Source organism: Echinops telfairi, unplaced genomic scaffold (genome assembly GCF_000313985.2).
Source record: "Echinops telfairi isolate 266 unplaced genomic scaffold, ASM31398v2 ScPeMD7_7468;HRSCAF=8506_0, whole genome shotgun sequence".
NCBI classification, from domain to species: domain Eukaryota; kingdom Metazoa; phylum Chordata; class Mammalia; order Afrosoricida; family Tenrecidae; genus Echinops; species Echinops telfairi.
Window position 1 is genome coordinate 69,259,400 of NW_022111369.1, and position 6,000 is coordinate 69,265,399.

A 6,000-nucleotide genomic window follows, 5' to 3' on the forward strand; every position below is an offset into this window, starting at 1 on the left:
TGATGGCCTATTTAAGTGAGCAGTGTGGGACTGAAATTTTGTTTCCTGCTCAGAAAAAGTGCTGCAGAAACTTGTGATGTTCAACATAGCTTCCAAGGACAGCACTGTGGGAAAAACTCAAGTGTACAAGTGGTTTTCTCATTTCAATAAAAGTGAAATGTCGATGACAAACCTGGGTGTTCCTCAACCTCCTGAAGAGATGAAAATGTCGACAAAATTCGTGCACTTTTGCACCATGACCACGGACTGTTGGAGAGATAAAGAAGTTATCTGGACTATTTTGGCACTTGGTTCAGCGAATTTTACAGATTTGGGAATTAGAAGGGTTGCTGCAAAATTTGTGCCTCCGGTTCTGACTGACTGACCAGGAAAGCATTGAGTGGAAACATCCCCTACTTTGCAAGAACAGCTCCAAAGCGACCCGGAATTTTTTTCTCAAGGTCATTACTGGTGACGAGACATGGTATTATTTTTATGACCAGGACCCCGAAAGCAAACCAATAAAGCCAGTGGAAGGGACCATTGTCACCTCGCCCCCCAAAAAAGCTCATCAAGTGAAATCAAAGATCTGATGATGGTCATTTTTTGTTGTTGTGAGGGGAATAATGGATTTGGAGTTTGTTCCACCAGGTTAGACTGTTATTTAAGCTATCTATTTAGAGGTTCTGAAAAGATTGCATAACTATGTGTGACAAAAAAGGCCTGGTTTGTGGCAGACAGTGGACTTGTTTTGCCACCACGACAATGCACCTGCTCACACAGCCGTATCAGCACCAGTTTTTGGCAAAAAACAGCATGCCTCTTGCCTCATGCACCTTATTCATTTGACCTCGCTCCATATGACTTTTTGTTTCCATGAATAAAGAGGGACACGAAAGGACAGTGGTTTGATGATGTAGAAGAGGTGAAGAAAAAACGAGAGAGATTGTGTCAACCATCCAAACAGGTGAGATTGAGAAATGTTTCCAAGAATGGAATTGCAGATTTGACAAATGTATGGAGTGTAATGGGGAGTTCTTTGAAGGGTATAAGGTTGTTTTGTAAAAAAAACTTAAATATGTAGCTTTGAAAAAAAATCCGTTTGGGGGGGGGGGTTTACCCCCTCATATTTTATTGTTTGATTATATAGTGTAGCATTTTCTGTTTACAAAAATAAATAGCAACTTGCTAGTTTCATTGCGGATCAAAAGTATTAAAACTATATTACAAGTAACATTTTTGAGGTGTTTTTTTTTTTAAGGGAAAACCTTAGCCTCCTTGTTTTTAGTAATAGCTTTCAATCTTTTAAAGTATAAACCACTACTCATCTCTGTCCGTATTTTGTATTGTAGTGGCTTGCTTCTTGCTGTGATATTGAAAGCTTTGCCACTAATATTTCAAAAATCAACAGGGTCACTGATGGTGGACAAATTTCAGCAGAGCATGCACACTAACAGACTAGTTAGAAAAAGCATATAGTTTCTGAAAAGAGAGCCACTAGAAATCTAATGAATTGCAGCAAACCATTTTCTGATATTGTGCTGGAAACAGTTCCCTCAGATTGGAAAACACTCAAAACATGGCTGGAAAAGAACTGCTCCAAAGTAGAGTTGACCTTTATGATGGTGGATAGCGCCAAGTGGGGGACCTTCATTTGGTCGTATGGAACTACTCAGAATGGGAAGAAACTGCTGGAAAGAGCAGTTGAAAATGAGAACATGAAATGTACAAAGTATGGCTTTAGTTGTGGACGCCATTACAAGATGGCACCGGACCGCGCCCGCATTGTCAGAGCTGAGCTGTAAACAAGCTTGTTGCGCATGCGCTGCCAGCCGCTCGCTACGCATTATCACATTGCACCAATCCTGGTAGGACACGTCACCGAGCAGGGTATTTATACCCGGGGTTTTAGGAGCTTGGGGTCTTCCGCAGCTGACTTCGGGCTCAGAAGCAGCGTCAATAAACTTCGCAGATTGCATCTACCAGAAGGGTCCTGACCATTCTTGTCTCGGTCCGTGCTGCGCCGTATCATCCGCGCGCCACATTTAGTAAAATTGGAGATCATGAAAAACAAAGTGAAATGCATAGAGAGCAATATTGTAGGCATTAACCAGCCAAAATGAACCAGAATTGGCCATTTCGAGTCGGAAAAATGTGCTTTACTATGCTGGAAATGACTGAGAAGGAATAGCATCACAATCAGTCAAAAAAACAGTTCAATATTTGTCCTGAAGTATGTGGTCAGTGTTAGGATAATAGTATACATATTCTAAGGAAGACCAGTTACTTAACACACCAACCACCAGAGTTAAATGTAAGGAAATTGAATTCAATCCACTTTTGCAGTCTCAGATTGATCAAATATGCAAGCAAAGAAAGTTAGGAAGCCAAAAGTGGAAAATGGTTGGCATTTTTCAAGCTGAAAGAACTGATAAATGGTGCCTAGAGTTGCAATATTTAAGGATTGATTCTATGAGTAGAATATTGAATGAAGCAGGAAACATCACAAGAAGATGGGAGGACTACACGTAGTTAATCTACCAAAAAGTGGTGGTCAGTTTTTTTTAAACAGGAGGTAGCATATGATCAAGAGCCAATAGTAAAGGAAGAAATGCAAGCTGCTTCCTATGCACTAGACTCCAGGAATTAACAGATTACCAACTGAAATGTTTCAACAAATTGATGAAGCCCTGGAAGCACTTGCCAGTATCCCTTCTCAAAATTGGGAGATTAGCTACTTGGTTAACCAACTGCAAGAGATCCATATTTGTGCTCATTCTAAGCAAAGGTGACTCAATGGAATTCAGAAGCTGCATAATATAATTTAAGATGCAAGTAAAATTTAGGGGAAGGTAATTCAAAACCATTTCAGCAGTACATTGGCACAGAGCTGCCAAAATACAAACTGGTTCAAATGGATCTTGGCTGAAGGCAGAGACTGCCAGAAAGATATTTATCTGTGTTTTATTACAATGTAAAGTAATTTGGCCATGTGGGTGGATCATAACAAACTCATAGCAAAGAGTGGGGACTTCAAAACACTTCATAGTGTTCATGTGAACCCTGTACATGAGCCAACGGGTAATGATCCAAACAGAATAAAGGGATACTGGCTGGTTAAATATCAAGGAAGGTGTGTGTCAGAGTTGTATTCTTTGATGATGCATATTTAATCAGCATGCTGAGCAAATAATCTGAGGAGCTGGCCTATATACAGAAGAATGGAGCATTAGGATTAGATGAAGGTTCAGTAACAACTGGTGGTATTCCAACGACATAACCTTGCTACAAGCAAGGAAGATTTGAGGCACTTCCTGATGGAGATCAAAGACTGCCTTTCGTATGGATTACACCTCAAGAAAATAAAATCCTCGCCACTGGACCAATGACGGTACGGTAAACAGGAAATATTAACATTTTTAAGAATTTCACCTTATTAGACCCAAAGGCAACACCTATGGAAGCAACACACCCAAAGTCAAAAGACCTAAGCCAGAGTCTTCATTCACCTTATTTGCAGGTCAAAGTTGGACTGCAAATTAGAAAATGTGAAGAAGAATTGATGCTTTTGAGTCATGGTGTTGGCAAAGAACATTGACTACATCATGGACTGCCAGAAAATGAACAAATCTATCTTGGAAGAAAAGTACAACCAGAATACTTCTTAGAAGAGAATGGTGAGGCTTCATCTAAAGTACTTTAGATGTGAGGGATCAGTCTCTGGAGAAGGACATGCCTGGTAAATTGGAGGACCAGAGAAAGAAAATGGGTTGACACTGTGGCAGCAACAATAGGCTCAATGAAAGATACGAGGATAGTACAGGACCGGACAGTTGTTGATTGCTATGAGTCCAAACTCCCTCACCCCTAACAACAACAACAACATATAAACACATATTTAGTATTTTTGTGGTTGTGTTGAGATTATATTAAAATCCTCAGAAAATTAAAACTTTTTAATAGTAGTTTAGCTGTTATTTAAAAAATAGTTTTCTCAATATAAAGTATGATATATTATTAATAAATTTAAAACCAAATTTAAAAAGTACTTACCCCATTAATCAATGCTCATTAATCAATGTTTTCTACCTGTACCTTCTCCTAAGAGTGAACTTTACTTTAAATGAGTTTAGTTTTATAACTAAATTTCAGAATACTAAAAAGTAAAGCAAAAAAAATTAAAATTTTATCAGAGGTTTAGAGTATTTTAAGTCCTGCATGTGCTTGTGCTAGAAATAATTTAAGCTGAACATTGATTTATAAACCAAATAATTGAGTATTGCATAAGTATTATAGGAATAGGAGTAACTGTAATTATTTGTTTACTACTTTTTATAATTTTATCATCTCAAATATGTTCTTTACCTCTACTTCCGACTTCCTCAATTCTAGGCTCTACTGGAAGAAAGTAAGAAAGAGTGATGATAGTGACCTTTCTAACGATGGCTGGTGCCATCACGTTTTTTCTGACTCCTATCAACTCTGTGCCCAACAGAACAAAACAAAGCCACGTCCTGTACCATCCTAACAATTGTTATGTTTGGACCCATTATTGCAGCCACTGTGCCAATCAGTCTCAGTGAGGGTCTTCCTTTTTGTCACCATCGCTCTAAGCAGGATGTACCTTTCAAGGTAATTATTTAAACAACTTTCTCTTTCTATGTATAGGTTCCTTATGAGCACAAGTAAGTTTTAGAATTCCCCTTCGAAATCTTATCCATAGCTTGTAACCAACACAGTTGAATGCCTTTGCATAGTCAATAAAAGAAATGTAAACCTCTTCTGGTATTCTCTGCTTTTATTCTACGATGCAACTTAGGTCAGCAATGATATTCCTCTTGCCATGTCGTCTCCTTCTGAATCTGTCTTGAATTTCTGACAGCTCCCTCTTGATACAACCTTTTAAAAAAAAATCATTTTATTGGGACCTCGCACAACTTTTATCACAATTCATACGTACATCCATTGTGTCAAGCACATTTGTACATTTGTTGCCATCATCATTCTCAAAACATTTTCTTTCTACTTGAGCCCTTGGTATCAGCTCATTTTTTCCCCTCTCTCCTGGATTCCCTGTGTTTGCAGCTCTTATATGTACCTGTGTACATGCTCTGGTCTAGTTGGATTTGTAAGGTAAAAGTGGGATCATCATAGTGAGGGAGAGGAAGCATTAAAGAACTAGAGTCAGGGTGCAGTATAGCACCAATGAAACATACAACTGTCCTCTAGACCTTAATACTTAGAAAGCCTCCCAGCCCTATAACGTCGAGCACGTTTTCATAACATTTAATTAAAATGTATATATTAATATATATTGATAAATATGAAAGTAAAGAATAAAATGTTGTCCCCCTGAAATTAAAAATTCAGGCGTTACAGGGCTAGTTTGTGAACTGAAAATCTGACTTACACAAACTCACTGCTTCTTCTTTCCTGTAGCTGCTTAAACTTTATCTTTGGTCACTAGTTCCTCCTGCTCAGAAACCATCTTCTTAATAGGAAAGTCCCTGAAAGACCATCTGAGACTATTTCAAGCTTTTCTTTTAGTGCCACTGGAAATACTGAAAATATAGAGAAAACTAAAATGATCCAAGGATATGTCAAATAAATTTCCATTTTCTATTTTGAAGTTATTTTAAGTATTCTCATATTGGCCCTAATGTAGTCTGTCCCATTAATCAGATTTATACTTCAAAATTGTGTACTTTCAACTTTGCTTTTATTTCTTAAAAAGGAATCCGTGGAAATTATGTGTTGTTTTTCATGTGAAGATTGCTAACTAATGTCACTGTGAAAAAATCGCAAGTCTGGCCTCCTCCAGCTATCCAAGTGGGTAGGAGAACCCTTTTCACATCTGCCCAAGGATCATTCCTCTGAGACAGAAGTCAGGGACTCCTCCGCCCTCCATCCTTCTTCACCCCATTTTGACCCCAACCGTCCCTGTCATGGCACTCTACTTCTCTGCTGGATTTGATCCGACAACGGTCAAAACTATGGGGCTTTATTAAGGAAGTCAACAGA